The sequence below is a fragment of the Capsicum annuum genome, chromosome 6, assembly GCF_002878395.1.
Source record: "Capsicum annuum cultivar UCD-10X-F1 chromosome 6, UCD10Xv1.1, whole genome shotgun sequence".
NCBI lineage: Eukaryota > Viridiplantae > Streptophyta > Magnoliopsida > Solanales > Solanaceae > Capsicum > Capsicum annuum.
This window is the reverse complement of record NC_061116.1, coordinates 180,411,585-180,429,020: the sequence shown is the minus strand read 5'-3', so window position 1 is coordinate 180,429,020 and position 17,436 is coordinate 180,411,585. Positions and strand designations below refer to the sequence as shown.

The following is a 17,436-nucleotide window of genomic DNA, read 5'->3' as shown; positions in this document are numbered from 1 at the left end:
AACCTTCATAACAGTTTTCCGTTGAAAAAAATTAACTTTTAACGATTATTGTTATTTCAGAAAATTATCGATTAGGACATTGTTAAAAAAATTTAATGCAAGCTTCACTATTTTTATTTGTGTATTAACATGATAAAAGTTATCTTTCCTTAATTTAGAACACGTGTAGTGAGTACACGAATTAATTGGGGGGTGGGGAGGGGGTCTAAATAAAATGAAGGACTATATATATGAATTATGTTATAAATAAAAGCTAAAAGTAAAGTAAACAAGAGGAAGAAATTGAGAGGGAAAACATGTTGCTCTTATTTGATTTTTTTCTTATTCGTATGTGTAGAGAGGGGGCTGTTTATAGCCCAAATATTTCTATGCACAAAGTATATGTAGAGGGACCCATTTTTACTTGGGCTGGCAGTTAGGCCAATTTCTTGGACATCAAGGGTATCCTAGACATCCACTTTCACAATACTTTACACTGAATGTCCATGTAAAAGAAAATTCAGTGAATATGCATTTGAGTGTTGCCTCATTAAAAATTTTACCAAAAAAATTTAATGAGAAAAATTCTTAGTTAAGAAAAAAAGAGTACAACGCCTATTCTTACCTCACTGATGATGACCAAAATTCAGACGATTAAGTCATTGCATTCCAATATACCATCTTCTCAAAAGTTGAATTTGGTAAAGACTTAGTGAATAAATCTTCTGGATTGTTACTTAAAAGAATTTGCTGCACATCAATGTTACCATTCTCCTAGAGATTAAGTGTGAAGAACAACTTTGGTAAGATGTGCTTTGTTCTATCTCCTTTTATAAATCATCCTTTCATTTGGGTTAGACAAGCAACATTGTCTTCAAATAGGATTGTGGATATCTTGATAGCACACTTCAAGACTACATCTCTTTTTGATGAAATGTATCACCGATCTCAACCATACGCATTTTCTACTTGCTTCATGAATAGCTATTATCTCAGCATGATTTGAGGAGGTAGCAATAATAGACTGCTTTGTAGATCGTCATGATACAACAGTACCTCCGTATGTAAACACATAACTTATTTGAGATCGAGCTTTATGTGAGTCAGATAAATAACTTGCATCTACATGACCAACAAGATTTACACTATCTTTGTTAGTATAAAATAGGTCCATATCAGTAGTCCCTTTTAGATACTATAATATATGCTTAACTCCGTTTCAGTATCTACGTGTAGGAGAAGAACTATATCTTACTATTAAATTAACAGAAACTGCTATATTATGCCTTGTAGCGTTATCAAGATACATAAGTGCACCAATAGCACTGAGATATGGTACTTTGGGGGTCAAGAATCTCGTCACCCTATTTTGAAGGTCGGAATAGATATTTACTCACCTCAAGTGATCGAACAATCATTGGAGTACTCAATGGATGTTCTTTGTCCATATAAATTATTTGAAAACTTTCTCCGTATAGGCACATTGGTGAATGAAAGCCTTATCTGCTAAATGTTCAATCTGCTGACCAAGACAAAGTTTTGTCTTTCTAAGATCTTTCATCTCAAATTTTTTCTTTAGATATTCAATTATCTTTTGGAACTCTTCTAGAGTTCCAATGAGATTTATGTCATCAACATAAACAACTAGTATAACAAATTCTGAGGTTGTTTTCTTAATAAAGATACAGGAACAAATGACATTATTTATGTAACCTTCATTTATCAAGTACTCACTAAAGCGATTATAGCATATACGCCTAATTATTTTAGACTGTATAATGATCTTTGTAATCTTATCGAATACAATTTTCGAGACTTTGAACTATATACTTCAAACATCTTTAATCTTTTCAAACTCATCATATAAATTTAATTATCAAGTGAACCATAAAGATAAGTTGTAATCACATCCATTAGATGTATTTTAATATTTTCATGTACAACTAGACTGATGAGATATCGAAACATTATTGCATCATAATTCGTGAATACATTTTTCATAGTTGACACCGAGTCTTTGAGAGAATCCTTGTGCAACAAGACGTGCTTTTTGTATCTTACAATTTTATTTCTCTCATTTCTTTTATGTACGAATACCCATTTATAGCCAACTGATTTTACAACATTTGGAGTTTGGACTACAAATTCAAAAACCTCTCGTTTAACAAGTGAGTTCAATTTTGATTGAATTGCCTCTTGCCATTTTGGCCAATCATTTCTTTGTCGACACTCTTCGACAAATAAAGATTCAAGGTCCTCATTGTCTTGCATGATATTTAGTGCGACACTATATGCAAAAATATTATCGATCATAATTTTCAACTGATCTAAATTTATGTCATCATTGGTAGAACTTATTGAAAGTTCTTCATTCACTTGAGTCTTGAGTTCACTGATTTCATCAGGAACATCAGGATAAATCAGATCTTGAGTCTCTTCATGAGACTCTTTTATAACGTCGTCTTTATCATTCTTCGTGCTTTTTTTCTAAGATTTTTATTCTTCGAACCCAATGGCCTACCATGCTTCAGGCATGTTTGGGATTTAGAAGTTATGACATTAGTAGATGGTCCTTTCATGAAATTAGTTGGAACAGACACATTCGCTGCATGGATATGTGACTTAGTTATTCTTTTCAAATCAGTAAATGCATCTAGCATTTGATTTATCAGTTTCTGGAAGAGAATGATCTTCTGGACCTCATGTTCACCTATGGGGGTACGTGGGTCAAAATACGATAATGATAAAAAATTTCACGCAATTTCTCTCCCCCTAATTATGAAAAATTTATTTTATCAAATCAATAATCTGGAAATTGAGAAGTAAATAAATTTTCCATCAGTGGTTTAAGGTAGCAAATTATGGAGGGTGATTCAAACCCAACATATATTTCTAACCTTCTCAGGGGGCCATCTTAGTGCGTTGTGGTGGTGCTACTGACACATATACAACACATTTTAACCAATTCATAGATGAGCAATATTTGGCTCATGACCAAGAATCAATTGTGATGAAAAATTAAAATGAGTCGGTCTGAAACGAACAAGTGATATTGCATGCAAGATGGCATGACCCCAAATAGTAGTGGACAGTTTTATTTTCATAAATAGTGATTTTACTATCAATTGTAGGCGCTTAATAAATGACTCAACGAAGTCATTTTGAGTATGAACATGAGCGATATGATGTTCAAATTTTATCTCAACTGATACACAGTAATCATCAAAAGCTTGAGATGTAAATTCTCCAACATTATTGAGGTAAATAGCCTAAATGAGATAATCTGAAAATTGCTCTCTTAATCGTATTATTTGTGTCAATAATTTCACAAATGTCAGGATGCGAGACAATAAGAGGCACATATGAGACCATCTTGAAGATACGTCTATTAGGATCATAAAATATTTGAACGACCCACTGGATGGGTAAATAGGTCCACATATGCCACCATGTATACGTTCTAGAAAAAAAAGGAATTTGACACCAACTTTCAGTGGTGACGACTCAGTTTTTAATTTACCTCGATAACAAGTAGCACATGAAAATTCATCACTTGCAAAAATCCGTAGGTTCTTTAACGGGTGTCCAGTTAAATTTTTAATTCGTCTCATCATTATTGACCCAAGATGACCTATTCGGTCATGCAAAGGCACAAACATATTTAGATCAATAAAATTCAGATTTACGATAGAGTGTGTTTCAACTGGACTAATTTTTGAATAATATAAGCCAGAAAAAAATTGACAATTTCTCCAACACACATTTCTGGCCTGAGACGTCCTTGATAATGCCAAGATATTCAATATTCATTTCATTTATTTTCTCAACATGATATTCATTTCATTGGATATCTTTAAAACTTAACAAGTTTCTTAGGGATTTACAAGAGAACAATACATCTTCTATAACATGTTTCGCCCCCTTAGGGAAAAATATAGTAGCTCTTTCAGAGCCTTCAATCAATTTTGAATTACCAGAGATTGATGCAATATTTGCTTTTCTTCTAAGTAGGAAAAGTATTTCTTATCTTTAAATATGACGTGTGTTGTTCCACTATCAATTACATAAATATTTTCGCGATTGATCATTGATCCAAATAAATTTCAGGAGTATTCATGTATTCTTCAAGATGAAAATATAAATGAAGTAAACATCATAGTATTACTAGCAAACACCATATTACACAAGCTTTATTTATTTACAAGACTAGGAAAGCACCATCAACAAGAATATAAACTAATACAATCAACAGAAAAGTAAAATACTTAGATTATTACAAATCCATCACCGACAAAGTGATTTACATTTTCTTCAGGAATTTCAAAGAAACCTGCAACATCAAAATGCATAGGCTCAACAATATCCTCTGAGATAAAGTTTGCTTCTGCATTATTATCTACCTTTTTGTGAAATGCCTGATAGAGATCAATCGGATGCCTTGGCGTATGACAAGTACGTGATCAGTGCTCTTTTCTCCACACCGATAGCATTTATTTTCTATATTTTTCTTTTGCATCACTTCAGGCTTTCCACCCTTCTTCTTACACTACTGGTGAAGAAGGTTATTGTTTAGTGCAAGACGATCCAGATAGTTGAAATTTCTTCCTCGACCACGACCACGATCACGACTGGGGCCAGGATCTCTTTCACACCTAGATTGGTAAAAATTTACAACGTTCACTTCAGGAAATGGAGTAGTACCTAGAGGTAGACTTTTATGGATTTTCATTAAAAGATCATTATGTAATTCAGCAACAAAAAATATGAAATTAATTCAGAATACTTTTTAAATTCCATTACTGTTGCAGGAGCATATTGAGGCAAAAAAGGTGAAAAATATTTTCTCTAACATATCATGATCTGTGATATTTTCTCTGCATAAATTTAATTGTTATTTGATTCAAAACATGACAGAACTATACACAATTATATCTTTAAAATCTTGTAATATCAATGGGTTCATTCATAATGTGCCTGTGGAAGAACGACCATCTTCAAGTGATCACATTTATCTATCTTTTATATTATTCCACAATGTAAGTGGATTGTTAATAGTGAGATATTTCATTTTAAACCTTTATAGAGGTGATGATGGAGAAATATCATGACTTTGACACGATCTTGATTAGATGCTTGATTTTTTTCCTTGATAGTGTTTGCCAGATCCATTACATATAAATGGATTTTTGACTGATATATTTAGGACAATAAATTTCCCTTTAGATGTGTTTGACGTTATTTTAAGAAAAATAAGTTTTACCTTTATTACCTGTATTTACTAGAGATGGTAGAGACTCGTACTGATAACGTATTATAAATAAAAGTTAAAACTAAAATAAAAAAGAACAAGAAATAGCGAAGGAAAATAGGTTGCTCTTATCAATTTCTTTCTTATTCGTATATGTTACAACACGTAGGGAGGGGGCTATTTATAGCCCAAATATTTCTTGTGTACAAAGTATATATTGAGGGGTCCATTTTACTGGGCATGCAGTTTGACCAATTTCTTGGACACCAAGGGTGTCTTGGATATCCACTTTACAATACTAGGTGGCCCAAGCTCGTACGATGCCCAAACAAAATTATGATGGTAGATAAAACAATTATGCTTCATAATATGTGGAACAAAGATTACATTATTGCGTTTTTAGATTGTAAAAGTATTATATTGATATAAGCATTTGTTGGTACAAAAAGTGTTCAAATGGCGCATTCCTGCTTGATTATAGAAAGGCCATTTTCTCGAAGGCAGTATCGGAGAACAAACCCCAACTTCTGTGACCTCATAGCTGCATCTATGTTGCACAATTACCTGGAGATCAAAAATTAAGTTTTTTGATTAACATTTTTTAAGCTGTTGTGAACATAACAGATTATATAAATGTGATCCTATTATCATCACCTTGAAGAAGTACAGGAGAATTGTTCCATAATCAATAGACAGTGAGCAGTGTTCTAAACATAGTACCAAATCAAATTATAAACACAATGAATGTGGGATGTGAAATTATCATGATGTTATAGACAGGAAAAAACACACTTATGTATTTTATTTACTAAACATGAGTTGCATTAAATAAGATAAATAACACTATAACATATTGAACCTAAATTAATATTTGTGAGAGCTGATAAATGCTAACATATAAGTGGTCATTTGAACCTATTTCTGCCACAGTTCCAATTCTATAAAGTTGAGTCGTAAAGTTTGACATAAGAGCTGAAACAACGCTATTGGTTGAAAGCAGTTGAGCAAAAGATGATAAGAGGGTTCTTATTGTGATTATAAGAGTCCTAAATTTAATAGTTGGCGAAAAGGATAAAGATAAAGTGTAAGTTTAATTACCTTTATTTCATGACTGCATTTGTTATCGGAACATCAAGTTGAAAGATGAACTGAAAAGCAAGCTGCAACAGGGAGTTCACTTTCTTGCAAAAGAACTGTTTAGATAAAGGAAAAATGTTATTAATTTATGTGAAAGAATTATTTATAAACAACTGATGATTCCATTTGTCTCACATACCGAGGTCTTAAAAACTATATTCACCAAGAAAAACCAATCATAAGAGCATGCATAAGTAGAATTAGTGAACAGACCAAGCTGAACTAAGCCAACAAAAAATTAAATTGAGCGTTATTTGTACAGGGCTGTGAAAAGGTCTGATTGTTTCCATAAACACGGTCACCAAGCTACTTGCGATGTTTCAAGCACTCCTTACATGGTCATGTTTGGAGTGATGGAAATTATCTTCTCACAAATTCGAGACTTTGATCAGATTTCATGGCTCTCTATTGTGGTTGTTGTTACGTCCTTCACTTACTCTACTGTTGGTCTTGTTTTAGGAGTTGTTCAAGTTGCAGGTTTGCTCAAATTTACTACTCCATTTTTTCTTGTGTTGCTCAGACTCTTTAAAAATTACTGTCACGTGTGTATCAGATCCGACAATATTTTTTGAGGGATCGATCAACGTGGCCTTCTTTTCACCTTCAATTTGTTGTTATTTTAGCTACTGTTTTGCTAACTTTTTCTATTTGAATTACAAAAACAGAAAAAATAGAAGGAAGTCTCATTGGGATTAGCATTGGAACTGAAGTAACTGAAATGCAGAAGATTTGGTGAAGTTTTCAAGCTCTTGGAGCTTTAGATTTTGCTTATTCTTACTCCCTCATCCTTATTGAAATTCATGCAAAACAATTAGCTAAGAGGAAATTGAAAAGTTTCATTTCAATTTCTTGAACAGATCATAATATCATCACCAACAGAAGCCAAGACAATGAAAAGGGCAACACTAATTAGTGTGGCAGTAATAACAATTTTCTACATATTTTGTGGCTGCTTTGGCTGTGCAGCCTTTGGAGACCAATCCCTTGAAAATCTACTAACCGGATTTGGATTCTACAACCCCTATTGACTTCTTGACATTGTAAACATAGCCATCGTAGTGCACCTAGTGGGTGCATACCAAGTTTACTTCAAATGCTCCTAAATATTGCAAAAAGAAGCAGCTAGTGTAAGCAATTATATGTTGATGTGGCATTTGATAAGAAGAGGAACCTTGTTTCTAACTAAAACTCCAAATCTAGCTCGTGAAGGAAGGATTGTCGAAGTTTAGGTCTAAACCATTTAAGGAGTGAAATAATTCACATTCCTACAAAAGTTGAAACTCAATATTAGAACATGAATAGAAAGAGGCATATTTAAACTTATTTATTCAAGTCAGTAAATTCAGTGCAAATACAATCAACTAAAGCTACTTTCCATCTTTAACTTGCTTTAAATTTAGTTAAGATGATACAACTACTCAATAGTTTAACACTTTCTTATTTTATCTAGTAAATTCAAAACGATAATATAGATTCATCCTTAATTTTACCTCAATCATAGTTTGATTTTTTTTTAAATATAGTTACACTGCATAATTCCTTCTACTCTTCAATAAGTGGATACACTATTTATTCTTTTCAAGAATAATAATTGTAAAATATTCATTCTTATGTAAAGAACAAGAACTTTCTGAAAATGAGCCTCCTCTTTCATCATAATGCAACAATACATTCAACTAATAGCAAAGAACTAAAATGACATCCTAATTCTCCAACTATCCTCCTCTCCCTCAACCAACAGAGAAATCTAAAAAGAAAATGCAAGAAAAAATTATACTTGTAGGCTCCTAAATCGCTTCTGCTATTGATATTTTTCTGGTACTTTTTTTGTGCATTTTAATAGAGAAACAAAAACATACATCAGCAAACTCAAACATAGAGAGTTCTGTGACAATAGTAAGGGAATATAAGTACGAAATTCTAGAAATATCTTTGACCGTCCGTGAGCTTGATGAATTAAATCAGTTCGGTATCGTCTTTGCCGTAATAAATAATGATATTCGGATACCCACATTTTCCTTCTTGTTATGACTCTACTCATGTTTCAATGAAACTCAGAACTGCCACAATGGGGAGCAATTTAAGTATCATAAAACTCTACAATAAACATTAACATATCTAGAATTGTCTTATCATCATGGTGCATAAGCACTTGAACCCAATGTCTTACTTTCATAAAGTCGTATTAGACGATACTGTGTTAAAATTCAAACTCAACATCTTATCATTAAGGTACATTAGGTCTTGAACCTGGTATCTTATTCTCATGGTGCATTGGAACTTAAATCCATTGTCTTACCACATATAATATCTTTCGACCTTGTCAAAAAGCTTCAAATTAACAATTGTAAGTTGTTGCCGATATGAGTTAAATCGCTTGATGTCCCAACAAAAAATACCATATCTTTCATAAGCTTTTCTTTGTATAGTTTTAATCAATCACCTTACGAAAAATATAGCAGAGAGATTGTTACAAATGAAGTTATTATCATCAGCCAACAACAATTAAAAACATTCACAAAGACTTGTTCTATATCAAGGTCGTAACTGAATTCAAGGAATAATGTGCTATCATTTTTTCAAGAGAATGACTTGATTCTACAACTAAAATCATGCAGCCAACCAGAAAAAGTGTAAAATCACACAATATATCCAAGGAATTATGAGTCATCTAGCATTTCCCCCCTTTAGTTCCATTTCATACACTACTAAAAAAAAGGAAAAACCGACATGTGGTCGGTTTTCCCCAATTTCCAACCATAAAACCGACCAAAATGTGTGGTCGGTAAAGTAGTGGTAGTTTTTTAAAAACCGAGCACGAGTGGTCGATTTTTTTTAAAATATATATATATTTTTAAAATTCATTATTATTTTATTAAAATTAGAAAAAATAATTTTAGGAAAAAAACCGACCAAAAGTGGTCGATTTTTTAATAAATTAATTAATAACCGACCACTTGTGGTTGGATTTCTATTAAATTAATTTATTTATTTATTAAAAAACCGACCACAAGTAGTTGTTTTTTATTAAATTAATTAATTAAATTTAATATAAAACCGACCACTTGTGGTCGATTTTCTGGGAATTTTTTTTTCAAAAACCGACCACAAGTGGTCGATTTTTCTGAAAATTAAAAATAAAATAAAAATCAAAACTCAAATACAGCATGCAACAACAACAATCCAATACAGCAGTAACCAAATCAAATACAACAGCAACAACAACCAAAAATCAAATTTAAATACTTTCAAAAGTGTACAACACATACAAAATGTCCAACAAAAGTTGGTATGAAAAACTACAACAATAGTTTCAAACAACAAAATGTCTAAATTCAAAGTAGAACACATACGAAAATAAAAAAACTAGAAGTCATCATCAAATTCGTCCTCGTTTTCCATATCATCATCCGTGCTGAAATCATCCAGGGAGCTTAGACCTTTTGCAGCCTGAACTGCATCACCAGGAAACAGAGGAATAACTCCCGTAGTCTGAATGAAAGAGCTGAACTGCTGCTGCAGCATCTTGATTTGTGATGTTGTTGCCTTCTCCGTCTGCTTCTGCCTCTCTCTGTTCAGCAAACCTCTCTCTTTGTTCAGCAAGCTCTTCAGTGAGTTCAGAAATTGTATTTTGTAGTCTTTCAATGGTTTTTCTATCAACTGAAGAGCTAGAGTATGCAGTGCCGGACGAATACCTAATATTATTGCCAAAAAATTTTGTGTGGTATCCGTAGAAATGACATTTATTTGCAGGACCCGCAACTTTTGTCCATAACTCCTTCTGTACATGCTGTGGTATTGGGTCACCCTGACTTTCAGGAGGCTGACTACTACGATACTCACCAACAAGACGCAAATATTTGTCCTATATTCAAAGTAAAGTTAATACTAAAAGTTAAAAAATATTAAAGTAGTTATAACTGAATAATATCAACTTTGAGAAAAAGATTCATAAATTCAAAATTTGTTTCTTACGTGAATAACTTTTGCACGAACTTCAACCCAGACATCTTCATCAATCGGGTTCTTTTTTTTTTCAGATGAGTCTCCTCGAATAGCTCATCAGTTGGTATTTATCTACCCTTTTCTTTTTCCTACATATGAAAAAATTATCAATGTTCAAATAATAAAAAAATTTAAATAGAAACAAAGAATTAAAACTGTAAAAGTTATATACCATTTTTCCTAGCACAACAAGAGAACTTTTGGCACCCACAGTATGTAGGGAGCCACCTTTGGATGATGCCTGTACTTTCTTTTCTTTTTTCCTCAACGATTGGTATTCTGTGCTATCCAACAGCGAAGGTACAGTTGCCATGCGGGTTCAGGAATCCACTTAGGTTTTACCAATTTCTTTCGGGCATAATCCAAGAGATCGTTAAATCTGGCTCTACATCTCATGAAAAAAAATTTCTTTATAAGAAATGCATTTGCATCATCCCACCAGTAAAATTTCTTCAACCAAAATATAATACTCAATCTTATGTTCTAACAAAGTGTTAATAAGTAGTCGATAAGTTAAATCCTTACCTTAAATTCTTCAAACATTCTATCCCTGTCAAGTTTTGGAACCTTTTGCCATCTGGTCTAGTAGTCATTGAAGTGCCGAGTAATGCATATTCGTGCCTTTTTTCCAACTCTAGCATCCGGCCTAAACCTACAACACAAGATCAAATAGTAATTTCATAGAGCATAATAATATAGTAATGAAAAAATAAGTAACGTTATTATATTTAGAAATCTTACCCTCTAGTAACTGAAACAAGATAAATCCTTCCAGAATCATCTCTGTCTCCTGGCTGCCTAGTAAGTGATGGTGGATGCACTGGCGTGGGCGGATCTGAAGCACCAGATTGAGTGCCTCCAAGTTAAAGACCCGATAACCCAATAGATCTAGCAGAATCATTGTGCGAAGCTGTGTGACTACTATAGGAGGGTATCGATGATGGTAGATGTCTGGAGGGGCCAGCGGCCGTCCGATAGTACTGTGCTGGCGGTGGCACGGTCATAAGAGCAGAATGAGTCGATGTAGATCCATGTAGTGGCCCCAGATGCGTAGGAGTAGATATCGAATCCTCGGACGACCTTGAATATGAGGGTCGTGCTGTCGCGTCAGCAAACCGGCCCTCAAATATATGAATACCTGTTGGTCGTCTATAAGACAGAGGTTGTCTATTCTTTTTTTGATTTCGTAGTATCAATTTTTCCCTTACCCTTGTCACCTCTGCCTGACATCTAAATTATGTTAAGTTAACAAGTAGTTAGTTCCTACAAAATGAATGTATAAGAAAATATTCCAAGTAAATAATTTCAAATTACTAATTCACATTTCAAATCGCTCCAACAACTCGAGATATAGATAATTTTTTTTATTACTATATAAATCATAAAAAAGTGGAAACAACAAGCTTAAACAGTATATTACATATCAATCTTAAACAAGAAACATAAAGTTAAATACATAGTACATAGCATAAAGACATCAATACATAATAAATACAACCTACACAACTAATCCTCCTCTTCTGAAGACTTTCCACTAAACCATTCACCCTCTTCGGAGGTTTCCTCATCTCCTACCCACTCAGTCTCTTCTTCCGCAATACTAACTTCTTCAAATATATTTTTGGGTGATTCAAATCGCTAACTAATTCAACGTCCACTAGTTGGTGATCAATCTGCATTTTATTTTGATACGCAGTCTCCAACATATTCTTAAATTCCACCTGGCCTATAGGCTTTGTTTTGATTACGGCCCACCAATCAGACTTGTCATTGTGCACCGAATAAGGAGCATAATACACTTGTTTAGCATTTTGTGCTAGAACAAATAGATCGTAAATAGGATATGAGCTATTGTGCTTCACTTCAATGATGTTATGCTCCTTATGTACTCTTGTGCCTCTTGTGCTTGGATCAAACCACTTACATTGAAAGAGGATAATTTTTTTTATTGGGAAACCAGCATGCTCCAGTTCTAAGATCTCGTGTATGATGCCAAAGTAATCAAAATCATCATCACCCTTATCCCAAACACCACTATTGTTTGTTTTCCATTTTTGGAGTATTGCTCGGGGGAAAATTTAAATCCATTTACTTTGTATTGGGACATTGCATTAGCTTTAACTGGACCCAAAGAAATATCTCTCAAGAGCTGACAGTATGCGGCTGCATTTGGTGAATGGTGTACCTAAAAATATTATACATACATATAATTTAGTTGAGGAATGTGTAAATGTTTAAACTTTATAGAAATATTAATACACTTACGAACCTCATTTTTAAACTATGTTACAAAGGATGCATACACTTGATTTTCGTGAAATTGAGTCTTAAATGAACTGAACATCCAACATGGGAAACACAATTAGTTTCTTTAAGTGAATGAGTAAACAAATAAGATATGTTAAAATTTTAATCTCCTTACTTCAGAAAGGGCTCAATTTTCGGGCAATTCAGCATGACATACAAAGTTGCTGATTTGCGCTCCGTGGGAGTGAGCCGGTGAGGTATGATCTTTTTAGACTTACAACTAGATTGATTGAAAATTGATATCGGTTGCAAATGAGGCTCATTCACATCGTCCTAATGACGATTCGGTGAGTTTCTTGAACAAGAAACTTCATCACGAAAGTAGTATGAACAAAATTGAGAAGTTTCTCTCGCAAGATATGCCTCAACTATAGAGCCTTCAACCCTATGTTTGTTTTTAAGACCCCTTTTCAATTTTCCAATTGTCCTATACAATCTTAAGGTTAGATATTTTCTATATTTAAAAAAGATATGTATGAATTTAAATATGTTGCAAATGCTTACTGTTCGAATGGATACATCCATCTAGTTTGAACTGGACCACCTAGCCGAGCTTCGTGCACAAGGTGAATGGGAAGATGTTCCATCACATCGAAGAACGCTGGCGGGAAAATCTTCTCCAGCTTATTGGTGATAACAACAATATTACTTTCCATTCGCGCCAGATTTTCTTCTTTTAATGTAGTGGCACATAAGTCCTTGAAGAACAAACTGATATCTGCTATTGGTTTTCATATGTTTTTAGGTAAATCAATAAAAGCAATTGGAAGTAATTGATCCATGAAAACATGACAATTATGGATTTTCATTCCATGCAAGATTCCTTATGTCATATCAACCCTCTTTCCTAAATTTGAGGCATATCCATTGGGCATCTTCAAACTTTAAACCCACTCACATATTTGACGCTTTTGGTCTAACTTGAATGTAAAACTAGCTTTGGGCTTAAGAACATTGCCGTTGGGCCCCTGCTGTAAGTGTAATTCTCTGCGGTTGCAATATTCTGGCAAGTCAAGTCTGGCCTTAGGATTATCCTTTGTTTAGCCGGTGACATCCATAATTGTGTTGAACAAGTTGTCAAAATAGTTCTTCTCAGTATGCATGTCATTAACATTATTTGGCTGTAAATTATCTGGCCAATATTCTAACTCCCAAAATATACTTTGCTTAGTCCAGTTATGCGAAACGTCATATCCATCAAGCCTGTACAATTGTTCCTTGCTGGCTTTAGGCAAATCCTGAACTATTTCCCAGACGTCATGACCAGACAGCCTTGGAGGTAAACCATCATATTCCCTTCTATTCCTTCTGAATGCATTCTTGAGTCTCCTAAATTCATGATCAGGTGGCAAGAAACAACAATGACAATTAAACCATGAATTTTTTCTGCCATGTCTCAATGTGAAAGATTTTGTTTTTTTCATGCAGTATGGACAAGCCAGCTTTCCAGATGTCATCCACCCAGACAACATTCTATAAGCAAGAAAATCATTAACATTCCACATTAGATATGCACGTAGATTGAAATTCTGTTTAAGAGAGATGTGCCAAGTTTCAACCCCCTCATGCCATAAAATTTGAAGTTCATCAATCAAAGATTGCAAGTAGACATCTATTCTGTTTTTTGGATTACGCGGGCCAGGAATAACACAATTCAGAAATATATAGGGACTAGTCATCAACAGTTCAGGAGAAAGATTATAAGGAGTGATAAATACAGGACAACATGAATATGGTGCACCACCAACTGAAAAAGGAGAAAACTCATCTGCACATAATCCCAATCGAATGTTTCGTGGTTCGGTTGCAAAATCTGGATAAGTTGCATCAAAATTCTTCCAAGCCTCTCCATCAGATAGATGACTCATAACACCAGTGGGCCTTCTATTTTCACTGTGTCATCTCATATGAAGACCTGAGCTGTTTAAAGCATACAACCTCTTCAACCTTGGTATAAAAAGTAAATAATGCATCGCCTTAATAGCAATTTTATTTCCAGTAGAACCACGCTTATATCGAGAGCGCTGACAAAACTTACAGAACTCTAGGTTAGCATCTTTCTTAAAGTATAATATGCAGTCATTTTCACAATAATCAATTCTAACCGATGAGAGACCTAACTTTGACACCAATCTTTTTGCCTTATAGAAAGAATCAGGAACCTCTAAGCCGGGGTCAACTAACTCTTTAATAAGGTCTATCATTGAGTCCATTCCTTCTTCAGCAATATTCCAGTCAGAGATAATACTTAATAATCTAACAACAACAAAAAAACGAGCGTGCAAACACCTGTCAAATAAAGGATGACTAGCAACATGCAATTCTTTGTAGAAATTACCTACTTCGCTATTAGGAACATCTTCAACATTTTCCCTAAAGTCAACCCCGTGTTGTATCCCAAAAGCATCGTGCACCATTTCTGTCATCCTAGTATCCTGATATTCATTATTCCCTGCAGACCTACTACTTTCTCCAACAACAAAGTTATTTTGCGCAACATCCCTATGCATACCATGAAATCTTAAAAAATCCTCGGAAACCCCTTTCTATAAAGATGTTCATTTACATCTTCTTCACTTACAAGATTTATACCATCACATCTAACACAAGGACAATGAATAACCCGATAATGTGTTCACATATCAAGTGTCTTAGCATGTTCAACAAATCTTTTGACACCTCAACAAATTCCTCCCTAATACCCATTCTATTTTCATTGTTCCGTTGATATATCCAGCTATAATCAGGTTCCATCTACGCAATTAATCAGATTCAACTAATTAGATCAAGTCACAAAAATTTAACCATTTTCAAGCAACTAAGTCACCTAACAAACCACATTCAAAACAAAAAGATCCCCTTTAAAGTCCCTACACTTAACCATTTTCAACTAACTAAGTATTAAAAAAAAAACACATTCAAAACACAAAATTCCCTTTAAAGTCCCCACACTTAACCATTTTCAACCAACTAAGTCACTTACCAAGCCACATTCAAAACAAAAAAATCTCCTTTAAAGTCCCTACACTTAACCATTTTCAACCAACTAAGTATCAAAACAAAACCACATTCAAAACACAAAATCCCCTTTAAAGTCCCTACATTTAACCATTTTCAACCAAATAAGTCACTTACCAAACCACATCCAAAATAAAAAATCGCCTTTAAAGTCCCTACACTTAACCATTTTCAACCAACTAAGTATCAAAACAAAACCACATTCAAAATACAAAATTCCCTTTAAAGTCCCTACACTTAACCATTTTCAACCAACTAAGTCACTTACCAAACCACATTCAAAACAAAAAAAATTCCTTTAAAGTCCCTACACTTAACCATTGTCAACCAACTAAGTATCAAAACAAAACCACATTCAAAACACAAAATTCCCTTTAAAGTCCATAAACTTAACCATTTTCAACCAACTAAGTCACTTACCAGACCACATTCAAAACAAAAAAATTCCTTTTAAAGTCCCTATACTTAACCATTTTCAACCAACTAAGTATCAAAATAAAACCACATTCAAAACACAAAATTCCCTTTAAAGTCCATAAACTTAACCATTTTCAACCAACTAAGTCACTTACCAAACCACATTCAAAACAAAAAAATCGCATTCAAGAAACAAGAAACAACAAGGCCTACAAGATGCCAACAACAATGCTAGTGAATCTCACATGGCCACACACGGCTTCACTAGACTTCAATATGAACAATAACAAGAAGATAACAACAATGCTAGTGAATCTCACACGGCCACACACGGCTTCACTAGACTTCAATATGAACAATAGCAAGAAGATAACAACAATGCTAGTGAATCAAACAAGGTCACACACGGCTTTACTAGACTTCAATATGAAAAATAACAAGACTTCATTATAACAAATTAGAGACAAGTCAACTTACCTTTGCTTGGCCTAAATTAAAGTCAAAGAGACAAGCGGTCACCAGAAATATGGCAAATAACATCCCATTAGGCAAGTAGAATTAAAAAATCTTGATCTTTACGCAAAATAACAAATATCTTGCCATCCTTATTTTCTCGTATTTTTAGCTTAAAATCATCAAAAACAAACCACCAACATATTAAAACTACAATGGAGTATCAATAAAAGTAAACCCTAATTTAATTGGTAAAACACACAAAGAGGGGATCTTGATAAGCTTCACTTGACAAAATACACACATAGAACAAACTAAAATTATGTAACTAAATGGAATCTTGAACTAACTAAATGGAAATTTCCTAAAATTGAACTAACTAAAATTGAATCTTTACTTTGAACTAACTAAAATTAAATCTTGAACTAACTAAATGGAAATTTCCATTACTTTTTTTACTTTGAGCTAACTAAAATTAGTACCAAAGCACTATATTCTTGAAGCTTTAGCTAGTATCTAACAAGAAAAACATAGAGTTGAAGTTTTTGGAACTTACCGGAGCTAGGGGTGGCGGGAAACGACGGTAGACGGCGGTAGAGTTGACGTGTGACTTTGATTTGGAGATTTTTTTTTTTGTGTGTGTCGTGTTTTTGAAGTGGGGAGGGGGGAGGGGGAGGTTCTGATTTGGGGATTTAAGAAATTAAAGTGTGGGTCGGGTTGGGCTTTAAACTATTCAAAATATTTTTTTTCTTAATATTTTATGAAAACTAGAATTTCCAAAAAACCGACCACAAGTGGTCGGTTTTGAAAGCTTTTTTGGAAAACCGACCACAAGTGGTCGGTTTTCTTAAATTATAAAAAATAAATATTCT

At 33.7% G+C, this 17,436-nt stretch overlaps 1 pseudogene; it reads left to right on the top strand.

The window, feature by feature from the left end:
* Positions 1–4,390: 4,390 nt before the first annotated feature.
* LOC107874888 lies at positions 4,391–7,623 on the top strand (annotated as a pseudogene).
* The last annotated feature ends 9,813 nt before the right edge of the window (positions 7,624–17,436 follow it).